Source organism: Scyliorhinus canicula, chromosome 6, assembly GCF_902713615.1.
Source record: "Scyliorhinus canicula chromosome 6, sScyCan1.1, whole genome shotgun sequence".
NCBI classification, from domain to species: Eukaryota; Metazoa; Chordata; class Chondrichthyes; order Carcharhiniformes; family Scyliorhinidae; genus Scyliorhinus; species Scyliorhinus canicula.
This window is the reverse complement of record NC_052151.1, coordinates 96,051,332-96,064,147: the sequence shown is the minus strand read 5'-3', so window position 1 is coordinate 96,064,147 and position 12,816 is coordinate 96,051,332. Positions and strand designations below refer to the sequence as shown.

Below are 12,816 nucleotides of genomic sequence, written 5' to 3'. Positions count from 1 at the left end.
CCCCTGAAAGAGCACCCTGCCCAAGCTCACACCTCCACCCTGTCCTCATAACCCAGCAACCCCACCTAACTGTTGGTCACTATGGAACAATTTGGCGTGACCAATCCACCTAACCCACACAGGAAGGACCCTTACAAATGTGATGGAATACTCTACACTTGCCTTGGTGAGTGCAGCTCCAATAACACTCAAAAAGCTTTCCATAATCGATGACAAAGCAGCCTATTTGATCAACAACTCAGTCACCAGCAGGGCACAGTGGCAGCAATGTGCACCATCTACAAGATCCTCTGTAGCAACTCACCAAGTCTCCTTTGTTAGCACCCCCCAAATCCTCTACCACCTCGAAGAAGGGCAGCAGACACACAGGATCACTACTACCCGCAGGTTTCCCTCCAAGTAGCAAGATCTGTAGCACTGTGACTGGCACAGCGGGAAAGGATCATTGTAGCATAATGTTAGCACTACGGCTTTCCAGACCCAGGGTCCCAGGTTTGATTTCCTCCACAAGTCCTGTAAGCCGTGCTGTTAGGTAATTTGGACGTTCTGAATTCTCCCTCTGTGTACCCAAACAGGTGCCGGAATGTGGCGACTAGGGGCTTTTCACAGTAACTTCATTGCAGTGTTAATGTAAACCTACTTGTGACAATAAAGATTATTAAAAAAACATCATGCACTATTGTGATCTGAAATATATTAACCTTCTTTCACTGTTAGCCTGGAATGTTCTCCTTCGTGGTTCTGTGGATTTATACAGACTGCATGGGGCAAAAAGGCCGCTCACGCCTACCATTTCGAGGGCAATTAAGGGTGGATAACAAAAGCTAGATTAGACAGCAACACCCACATTACGTAAACAAACAAAATCAAAATTGTGGAATGCTGATGCTGATCAGGCTGAAGCAGCAGGGATGCCATCAGCATTACAATGATTCTCCAAGGGACAACAGCTGTGGAGAAATATGCTGCAATGCTAGAAAAATCATGAGCATTACCAACTCCATTTGAAATTTAGGTAAATAAGCAGTGTGTGGAACTACCAGTGGAACAAGATTGGAACAGTGGTTAACACTGTTGCTTCACAGCACCAGGGTCCCGGGTTTGAGTCCTACTTGGGTCACTGACTGTGCAGAGTCTGCACGTTTTCCCCGTGTCTGCGTAGGTTTCTTCCAGGTGCTCCGGTTTCCTTCCACAAGTCCATAAGACCATAAGATATAGAAGCAGAATTAGGCCACTTGGCCCATCGAGTCTGCTCTGCCATTCAATCATTGTGGTGAATGTATTGTATTAACCATTCACCATGTATGTTACTGTATCACGCTGTTGCCCATGTGGGCTCCACCTATGGGTCATTGTACAATATTACATGGAATGTATCATGTTGGTGCCCTTATGGCTCCGCCCCTGGCTCCGCCGCCTTGAGGGGAGGTATGAAGAGCAGCAGCCCTGTAGGCGGCTCTCAGTAGCAGAGCAGTCACAGGCAGGCGCTGTTCTAGTCGATTAAAGCCACAGTTTACATCTACTCTCTGTTTTGCGTGAATTGAAGGTCGCATCAATGATGGCTGATATTTTCTCATCCCCATTCTCTTGCCTCCTCTCCATAACCCCTGATCCCCTTATTAATCAGAACCTATCTATCTCGGTCTTAAAGACACTCAGTGATTTGGCCTCCACAGCATTCCACGGCAAAGAATTCCACAGATTCACTACCCTCTAGCTGAAGAAATTCCTCCTCATCTCTGTTTTAAAGGATTGTCCCTTTAGTCTGAGATTGTGTCCTCTGGTTCTGGTATTTCCCACAAGTGGAAACATCCTCTTCAAATCCACTCCATCCAGACCTCGCAGCATCCTGTAATTTTCAATAAGATCCCCCCTCGTCCTTCTAAACTCCAGTGTCCTCAATCATTCGTCGTACGACAAGCTCTTCATTCCAGGCATCATTCTTGTGAACCTTCTCTGGACCCTTTCCAAGGCCAGCACATACTTTTATGCTTCTGATTTCCTCAGCATTTCCCCATTTCGAAAATAGTCTATGCCTTCATTCCTCCTTCCAAAGTGCATAACTCACACTTTTCCACATTGTATTTCATCTGCGACTTCATTGCCCACTCCCCTAGCCTGTCCAAATCCTTCTGCAGCTCCCCTGCTTCCTCAATGCCACCTGTCCCTCTACATATCTTTGTATTAACTGCAAACTTAGCAACAGTGCCTTCAGTTCCTTCTTCCAGATCATTAATGTACATTGTGAATAGTTGTGGTCCCAGCACAGACGACCCCTGAGGCACACCACTAGTCGCCGGCTGTAAACCTGAAAAAGACCTCTTTATCCCCACTCTCTGCCTTCTGCGAGTCAGCCAACTCTCTATCCACACCAGGATCTTACCCTTAACAACATTGGCTCTTAACGTATTTAACAGTCTCCTATGCAACACCTTGTCAAAGGCCTTCTGGAAATCTAAATAAATCACGTCCACTGGTTCTCCTTTGTATAACTTCCTTGTCACCTCCTCAAAGAACTCTAACAGATTTGTCAGACACAACCTTCCTTTGAAAAAGCCGTGCTGACTCAGCCTTATTTTATCATGCACTTCCAAGTACTCCGCAATCTCATCTTTAACAATGGGCTCTAAAATCTTACCAATGATCGAAGTCAGGCTAACCGGCCTATAATTTCCCAAAAGATGTGCTGTTAGGTGAATTGGACATTCTGAATTCTCCCTCAGTGCACCCAATCAGGCGCCGGAGTGTGGCGACTAGGGGATTTTCACAGTAACTGCATTCCAGTGTTAATGTAAGCCCACTTGTGCCACTAATAAAGATTATTATTGTTATCATACCTCACAGCCAAGGTCCTAGACAGCTCCATCACCTTCCCTGTCCCACCAGAAGGCGAAGTGATTAAAATCGGAATGCTCAAGAGAAGAAATTGATTGAAGGACATTGTAGGGTTAACAAAGACAGGTGCAAGGTCATGGAGGGATTTGAGAATTTTGAAATCAAGACTTTCAAGACCAAGAACAAATGTAGATTAATGACCATTAGGGAAATGATTGAGTGGAATTTGGTGCAGGTTAAGACACAGGCAGCAGAGTTTGAAATTACCTTAGTTTGCGGAGTGTAAAATATGGAAGTCCAGCCAGGAGTGTGTTGGAATCATCAAGTCCTGTGGTAGCATCGTCACAGTGAAATTTCAACAGCAAAGAAAGCAAGGGCAAGCTTAAAGTTGGGTGATGTTCACCTTAGGGCGAAATATAATACCAAGACCAGAACTTTATGTTGAAACTATGGGTGTGTGTCCAAACTGGGATTGGATGAAACTGTGCAGGAAGACGTTGGGCTCAGATCCTGCGTAATCGTGCTCATGCACAACATTACGGTCAGCAGGCATGCACAGGAGTCAGAAACATGCCCACCAGGGCAGTACAGTAGCATAGTGGGTAGCACAATTACATCACAGCACCAGGGTTCCAGGTCGATTCCCGGCTAGGTCACTGTCTGTGCAGAGTCTGCAAGTTCTTCCCGTGTCTGCGTGGGTTTCCGCCGGGTGCTCCAGTTTCCTCCCATAGTCCAAAGGTGTGCGGGTTAAGTGGATTGGCCATGCTAAATTGCCCTTAGTGTCCAAAGGGTTGGGTGGGGTTACAGGGATAGGGTGGAGGTGTGGGCTTGTGTAGGGTGCTCTTTCCAAGAGCTGGTGCAGACTCAATGGACCGAATGGCCTCCTTCTGCACTAAATTCTATGATTCCATGATTTTATGTGCAGATAGGTGGATTGGCCACGCTAAATTGCCCCTTAATTGGAAAAGATGAACTGGGTGCTCTAAATTTATATGAAAAAATGAAACATGCCCGCCGACAATTAGGCATGAAATTAGAACATACAGTGCAGAAGGAGGCCATTCGGCCCATCAAATCTGCACCGACCCACTTAAGCCCTCACTTCTACCATATCCCCATAACGCAATAACCCCTCCTAACCTTTTTGGATACTAAGGGGAAATTTAGCATGGCCAATCCATCTAACCTGCACATCTTTGGACTGTGGGAGGAAACCGGAGTGCCTAGAGAAAACCCATGCACACACGGGGAGAACGTGCAGACCCCGCACAGATAGTGACCCAGCGGGGAATCGAACCTGGGACCCTGGCGCTGTGCAGCGACAGTGCTATCCACTGTGCTACCGTGCTGCCCAGATTAAGCCAATGGTCAGTGATTTTACATGGCCTGTCAATCTTTACAGTTGACCGATTAGTAAATCAGCTAGGCAGTCTTCATGTTTTTCCAACAAACCCATTCCAATATGTGATAAAACATCCAGAGTTATAACATAATATGTTTGAGGAATGAGTTGCTATGTGTCAGGTGCTGAACTTGCAGTGTAGCCACAGTTTGTCGCATTTTACTGAGCTAATTTCATTTCATTTTTACAGCTCCGCAACTCCCTGGGCAGCTTCACAGCAGCTGTCAGCCCATCCACACCCCTCACTTCTCTCAGTGTCTGCCCTATTCCTGCCACCCCCTACTCCCAGCTGTGCGGAGCCTCTCTCAGTTAGTCATAGTGCTTTACAGCACAGAAAGAGGCCTTCGGCCTATCGTGTTTGCATGCCCATTAAGCACCTATCTAGTCTAATCCTATTCTCCTTCACTTGATCCATCGACTTGTATGTCATGATGTTTGAAGAGCTCATCTAAATGTTTCTTAAATGTTGTTAGGGTTCCCGTGACCCTATGTGTGAAAATGTATTTTTTCAAATCCCCTCTAAACCTCCTGCCCATTATCTAAAACTATATCCACTGGTCTTTGACCCCTCAACTGAAGGGAAACATTTCTTCCTATCTACCTTCTCTATGTTGTTCATAATTCATACACCTCAATCAGGCCCCTCCTCAGCCTTTTCAGCTCTAAGGAGAACAACCCCAGCCTATCCATCCTCTCTTCATAGCTGAAAAGCTCCAGCCCAGGCAGCATCCTGGTGAATCTCCTCTGCACCTTTTCATTCTTCCTATTGTGTGGTGACCAGAGCTGCACACAGTATTCTAGCTGTGGCCTAATGAGCGTTTTATACAGCTCCAGCATAACCTCCCTGATCTTACATTCTATGCCTCGGCTAATAAAGTCAAGTATCCCATATACCTTCTTAACCAGCTTATCTACCTGACCTACTGCCTTCTGGTACCTATGGACTCGCACCCTAAGGTGCCTCTGGTCCGCTTTACTGATTGGGTCCTACCATTCATTATATATTCTCTTGCCTGGTTAGTCTTCCCAAAATGCATCACCGCACACTTTTCAGGTTAAATTCCATTTGTCAATGCTCTGCCCATCTGACAAGCCCATCCAAATCACCTTGTAATCTAAGGCTTTCCTTCTCGCTATTTAACACACTACCAAATTTTGTGTAATCTGCAAATTTACCTATCATACCACACATATTAATGTACATTACAAACAGCAAGGGGCCAAACACTGACCCTTGAAGAACACCACTGGACACAGGCTTATAGGCACAAAAGCATCCTTTGACCATTACACACTGCCTTCTGCCACTAAGTCAATTTAAATCCAATTTGCCAAATTGCCCTGGATCCCACGGGTTCTTAAATTCTTGATCAGTCTCCCATGCGGGATTTTATCAAAAGCCTTACTGCAGTCCATTAAGACCACATAAACTGTACTGCCTTCATCCAAATAGCTTGTCACCTCCTCAAAAATTAAATCAAATTTCGACAAAGCCATGCTGACTATCCTTGATTAATCCTTGCCTTTCCAAGTGGAGATTAATTCAGTCCCTCAGAATTTATTCCAATAATTTCCCAACTATTGATGTTAGACTCACTGGCCTGTAATTACCTGGTTCTCTCCTACTTTCCATCTTGAATAATAGTACCACAGTAGCTGTCCTCTAGTTCTCTAGCATTTCACCTGTGGCCAGAGAGGATTTGAAAATTAACGCCAGAGCCATTGCAATCTTCTCCTTGTCGCTCACAGCAGCCTAGTTTATATCTCATCTGGGCCTCCACTTTTAAACCCACTAAAACCTATTGGATTGGATTTGTTTATTGTCACGTGTACCGAGGTACAGTGAAAAGTATTTTTCTGCAAACAGCTCAACAGATCATTCAGTACATGGGAAGAAAAGGGAATTAAACAAAATTCAAGAAAATACATAATAGGGCAACACAACATATAAAATGTAACTCCATAAGCATTGGCATCGGATGAAGCATAAAGGATGTAGTGTTAATGAGGTCAGCCAATAAGAGGGTCATTTAGGAGTCTGGTAAAAGTGGGGAAGAAGCTGTTTTTGAGTCTGGTCGTGCGTGTTCTCAGACTTCTGTATCTCCTGCTCGATGGAAGAAGTTGGAAAAGTGAGTAAGCCAGGTGGGAGGGATCCTTGATTATGCTGCCCGCTTTCCCCCGGCAGCGGGAGGTGTAGATGGAGTCCATGGATGGGAGGCAGGTTTGTGTGATGGACTGGGCGGTATTCACGACTCTCTGAAATTCCTTGCGGTCCTGGGCCGAGCAGTTGCCATACCAGGCTGTGATGCAGCCCGATAGGATTCTTTCTATGGTGCATCTGTAAAGGTTGGTAAGGGTTAATGTGGACATGCCAAATTTCCTTAGTTTCCTGAGGAAATATAGGCGATGTTGTGCTTTCTTGGTGATAGCGTCGATGTGAGTGGTCCAGGACAGATTTTTGGTGATATGCACCCCTAGGAATTTGAAACTGCTAACCATCTCCACCTCGGCCCCGTTGATGCTGACAGGGGTGTGTACAGTACTTTGCTTCCTGAAGTATTCCCTCTCAATGCTAATCTCTTCAATTATATCACAGTCCCCCTCCCTGCTTTTTATATCTGCATCACCCTTCTCCATAGTGAATGCAGCTGCACATTATAGAAACAAAGAATTTACAGTGCAGAAGGAGGTCATTTAGCCCATCGAGTCTTCACCGGCTCTTGGAAAGAGCACCCTACTTAAGCCCACGCCTCTACCCTATCCCCGTAACCCAGTAACCCCACCTAACCTTTTTTGGACACTAAGTGGCAATTTAACATGACCAATCCACCTACCAGATCATCTTTGAACTGTGGGAGGAAACCGGAGCACCCACAGGAAACCCACGCAGACACAGGGAGAAAGTGAAAACTCCACACAGACAGTCACCCGAGGCCGGAATTGATCCTGGGACCCTGGAGCTGTGAGGCAGCAGTGCTAACCACTGTGCCACCGTGCCGCCCGATTAAATTACTAATTGAATACCTCCAATCGGCTCCACACACAGTTTGCCATTTTGGTCTCTATTGGCCCGACTCCTTCCCTTGTTACCCTCTTGCTCTTCACATCTTAAAGAACACTTTGGGAATCTCCTTTATTTTCCCTGCCTATGTTTCTTCATGCACCTCTTCGCTCTCCTGAATTCCTTTTCAAGTACATCTGTGCACTTTCTGTACTCCTCAATGGCATCCCTGTATCTGCCATAAGCCTCTCTTTTTTTAAAACTGATCCAATCATGTAATTCCCTTGACATCCAGGGTTCTCTGGACCTTTATCTTTCTAGGAATATGTTGGCCCTGTACTTTCTCTATTTCCTTTTGAATGACTTCCATTGCTCTGATGCGGATTTTGCTACAAATAGCTGTTCCCAGTACACTTTGGTCAGATCCTGCCTTATCCTCTTAAAATCAGTCCCAATTCAGAACCTTTATTTCTGGTCCATCTTTGTTCTTTTCCATAACTAACTTAATTCTTACTGGATTCTGGTCACTTTCACCAAAATGCTCACCGACTGACATTTCTACCACCTGCCTGGCTTCATTTCCTAAAACTAAAACAATTATCGCACCCTTTATTGTAGGACTTTCTACACACTGGTTCAAAAGGCTCTCCTGGATACACTTTAAGAACTCTCTCCCCCCCCCCCCCCCCCCCAAGCCTTTCACACCGACTATTCCAAATAATATTGGGGAAGTTTAAATCACCTACTATTAATACCCTATTGTTTTAACACTTGTTTGAGATTAATCTATATATCTACTCTTCTATCCCTCCCGGAGGGTCTATGGTACACTCCTAACAATTTGGTTTCCCCTGCCAGCATGAGCTGGAAGCACATCTCGCATTCGCTTCTGGGCCCATCAATGGCGCATGCCCGACACGCACTAGTTTCAGGCGCCATGATGCAAGCAGTCTGGCTCAGCCTCACAGATACCAGAAGAGACAGTTGGAGTTAGTAACGGGGAGTGAATTTTATGGCAGAAACCAAAGATTATAGCTTCTGTCTTCCAATATTTCAATGGAGGAAGTTTCTGTTCATTTCTCACTGGATGTTGGACATGGTCCAAACTTAGAGCCGGAACAGGTATCAAGAGAGCTGGGTATCATCGCCATACACGTGGAAACTGATACCATGATTTTGCATGCTGTTGCCAAGGAGCAGCATTTAGATGGGAAAAAGGATGAAATCTATATCCTTGGGAGACACCAGATACTATTTAGGAGCGAGAACAGAAGACATGCCAGGTGATTCTCTGGCTGTGACTGAATGGATAAGAATGAAACCAGACAAGTGCAGCTCCACCCAGCTAGGTCACGTTGAGGGAGATGTGTTGGGGCAGAATTTTGTGGTTAGCCATGTCAAAGACTGCAGACGGAATGAGGAAGTGAGGAGAGATAATTTTCACAGTCAGCTGGGGTGTCATTTATTACTTTGTTAAGAACAGTTTTGCTGTTGTGGCAGGGAAGGATATCTGTTCGGAAGGATTCAAACTCCGAAGGAAGGATTTTCCGGTCTTGTCCGTGGAAACTTTGGCATTCCAGTTAAAGCTCCACTCACTCTCAGCAATACTGGAAAATTGCAGTCGTGAATGAGGACAGAAGATTTTGGCCAGAATTCCAAGAAAGCTGGGAAGTGGCATTTACTTCAAAGGACTTTGGAGGAGAAGGTTTTTTTTCAAGATGAGGCCATAGTTTACAACAAGGCCAGGGGATCACAAGGATTATTTTTTTTGAGGAGAGGGGTGATGACAGGGGGTGGGGGGGGGGCAAAGTTTGGAAGTTGAACCGTCAACAGTGTTGGCTCACAAAGGAGGAATAATGAGTGTTGTGTGTAGGCTGACTAAGCATGCTGTTGAATGGTTGCATATCTGAGTGGGGCACTAAATCTTGAGATGTTATCACTTAAACTGACTGCAAAACACTGAAATCAAACTGAAAACAGTGGAAATGCTCTGCCTCTATGGAGAAGGAAACAGTTAATATGTCATGTCGATAATTTTTCAAGTTTTTATATAACTTAAAGCCAGTCTGCACTAATTAAAACCAGTCTGAACATTTAAAAGGGAGGTGCATTTCGGCTGGAGCAGGTGCTGGAGCTGATTGCAAAGTAGCATGCGACCAAGAACACTGAATTATGGAGCATAACATGGCAGAGAGCAGGTTTTAAGACTTTCCAATGCTGCACTTGGTTGAGGAAAGTCTTGTGGTGCACTCGGTAGTGTATCTGGCTCTCAGCCAGAAGCTCTGTGTTTGAGTCCCACCCCAGGACTCAATGGCCCAGGAAGGTGCATTCATAACACAGTCAACAGGCTGAGACTCGGCCTGCAAAACCCTTCCACTCACCAAAGACAGGTGGTAAGAGTGGAGATACTTCTGATCAGCCATGCTTGATGTGGAGTGGTGCACCTCAAACTATAAGCCTCTGGTGACAGGATAGCAACCTGTTCCATGGTAACCTTGCTATGGGGAGAAGATGGAAGTCTGCCTTACACACCACTAAGTGCAGGAAATGAAGCAAAACTTGGTTGAGGAGGAGAATATCAGGAACCTCCAGACCCTTCCCTCAGAAGGCAGTGCAAACAGATAAATGCAATGGGGTATGTCACAAGTTCAGCCCTAAGAACCCATGGAACTGCACCATTAGCGTCAGCCATTGCTCAATGCACCCCAACCCTAACACTCACTTGCCAACAATCTCTATGAATCACGACGGCTCATAGCTTCATCTCCTCCTCACACACTTAGCACTGCTGCTCATCTCAAACGCCCATTTCACAACTTGTACTCACTGCCAGCTATTCAACCAATGATCCAAAGATCACACCAATAGTTTGCACCACCTTCATTGACACAATTCCCCCCTTGCAGGGCAAGGCAGTGTATAACCAAAGATAGCAGCAGCTAAGCAGTGGAGGACGGGAATGGCTACATGTCCTTACTCCAGTGGAGGAGACGGTGCTCTCTATGGTGTGACCATGACTGAGGCCATGATCAGTGACGGCACTGAAACCATGGAAGGTGGCAGTGTCCTTGCACCTAATCCACCATCTCATATCCGACTTACTTCCACAATCTTTTTTGATTTATAACTTGCTGATGGTGGCCTGGATTCTCTGCCACATGACTCCGACAACACGGATCATGGCCTGGTGTAGAATTGGGCGTCCCGCCAAAATTGAGGTTCGCACTGGGTGCAAAACCCAACCGCTACGCTCCGGCTCCTTCTGGCGGTGGGATCGGGGATCACCTCGGCGTGGCAACAGGACAATAATAATGGATGCAGATGGGTCCTAATGCCCTGGTGACTCTCGGGTCCTCTGGGCCAGGGGTCACGTGGGTACAATCACTGCTGGTATTTACTAGCATGGCCGTGACGTGGTGGACCTCACCTTGGGCCAAGGGGCTAATCCCTTAAGGAAGTTGCCCCGAACCTCCACCCGAGGATCATCATCACCACTCACAATGCACGACCGGCCCACTTCACCCTCCAGATACCCCTCAAACCCTTGGAGACCTCTATAAAGGGAGACCCCCTAGCTAGGATTACCCACCCACAAAGCCCCCGTAACTGGGGAGACTCTCCTCGAGACCTCCTGGATCTTCTTGGGGGCTGTCCTTATGGATTCATCTTCGTTCATGGATGAGTAACTCTAACCACAATGTTTACAAATATCAACCACATCATAGAGAGTTAAGTGCATTCCAATCACTCCCTCCCCACCTGACCCTAACGCTTGAGTGATTTTGAAGTGCTGAGGTGGGAATTGACAGCACTTAATTCTCTTTGAATTGGTTGATGTTTGCAAACATTGTGGTTACAGCACGGAAAGTTATTTATCCATGGAGGAAGATGAATGAAGCAAGGTTGACACCTGTGTTTGTGGAAGCTGTCACTCACAGCCCACTAAGAGAAATGAACGAATGGTTGCAGCTTAAGGACTTACGGGGTTTAAATACAGGTAACTGCCTTTCACTTTCCGGGATTGGACACGTGTTTTTTCCTCTGTCTGAGCCAGTAGGTGTATGCCCAGGTGAGTCTTACAACAGTAGTTGTTTTCATTGCCCCTATCTGAACTGCTTTCCAGCTTCCAGACAGGTCTTTTGGGTGTCTTTGGGACTTTAGTTTTGTGGTTTCTGAGGGGGGGGGGGGGGGGTGCTGATGTTAGGGGGTCTCTGGGGAGATACCTTTATTTAGGGTTCTCTGTGGGGGTGAGGTTCCCTTAGATAGGGGTGTGGGGGGTACCCCTATTCTGGTGGCCTCTGACGGAGGTCGTCCTATTCAGTGGGTCTATGAGGGAGGGGAACCCTGATTCAAGGGGTCTCGTTGGGGGTCCCCCTATTTTGAGAGTCTCTTGGGGGGGTGTCCCCCTATTTAAGGGTCTCTGAGGGGGAGGTATGTAGGGTCACCCATGTACTTGTTGGAAGGGTAGGATCGGGGGGGGGGGGACAGCCGTGGAACCTGGCTATTAGACCGCCCGCTCAAAATATTACTCACCGCATGGACTGCAGGGGGGTGCAGTGGTTAGCAAATCTGTGCCTGAGTGGGTCTCACCCCAAAATCCAAAGATTGGTGGATTGACTAGACTAAATTGCCCTCTATCTGAGGCAGCAGTTGTAAGGGTCAGGTAAATGAAAAAACAGTGAGTTTTCACTGTTCCTTCCTGGATTGCTCTTCAGCTTCCAGGAAGGGATGACTGATATGGGGTGGGAGGGGTGAGGGGGGTCTCTGATGTGGGGGGATGGGCAGAATTTACATTGTTGGGGAGGGGCCTTCCATTGGACTTTGTTGAATACCTACCTCCTTTGCCCAATGCAAGGTCGACCGGCGTAGGGCCTTGCTGGCAAATACTTGCGTGAATGTCGGACGAGAGAGTTGGAGTATTATGAAGACATGGGGAATTTGGTGTTCTGCCGTTAATAGGATGCAAATGGATCCAAAAGACCCATTTGCATCCTCTCGCTGGTGCAGGACACAATGCTGCCAGCAGGGGACCGAAGCATCGCACCTTTGCCGACAGAAGATTCTCCGCTGCATTGGGAACTCTGTTACTGGCAATGGGAGGCGGAGAATGCCCCAAAATGTTATGAGATACAGGGAAAAGGCAAGTGAATTACACCAAATTATAATGCTCATTTGGAGAGCTGGTGCAGGCACGATGGACTGATTGGCCTTCTTCTGCACCATAACAATTCTGTGATTAGTTAGAGGTCTGAGAATAGGTTGTGTAGCTTTACAGCTGGAGGAGGTTTGCTGCATGGCCTTGCAAACATAAGAACATAAATAAATAACACTCTTCAACTTGTATTTATTTCATTTATTCTCATACCCTGAGGTACAATTGCTGGATTTTCATTAGTCAACTTTGACATTTCCCATGAGGACCATGTTTTCACTGAGGAATTTCAAGATATTTAAATGCAATGCATGTGTAACAATACTTGTTATAAGGCCACAAAATGTTTGGTTGTCAACTGGACAAAATATTTGGGCTTGCTGAACTGTCCCCATGGAATTACTATTATATCTTGGAATATTTATG

At 46.3% G+C, this 12,816-nt stretch overlaps 1 protein-coding gene across 3 annotated transcripts in view; it reads right to left on the bottom strand.

Moving 5' to 3' along the window:
• Window positions 1-12,816, bottom strand: part of LOC119967323 (synaptotagmin-like protein 2) — a 572,979-nt gene that overhangs the window by 305,078 nt on the left and 255,085 nt on the right. The gene's annotated exons all lie outside the window — the stretch shown is intronic.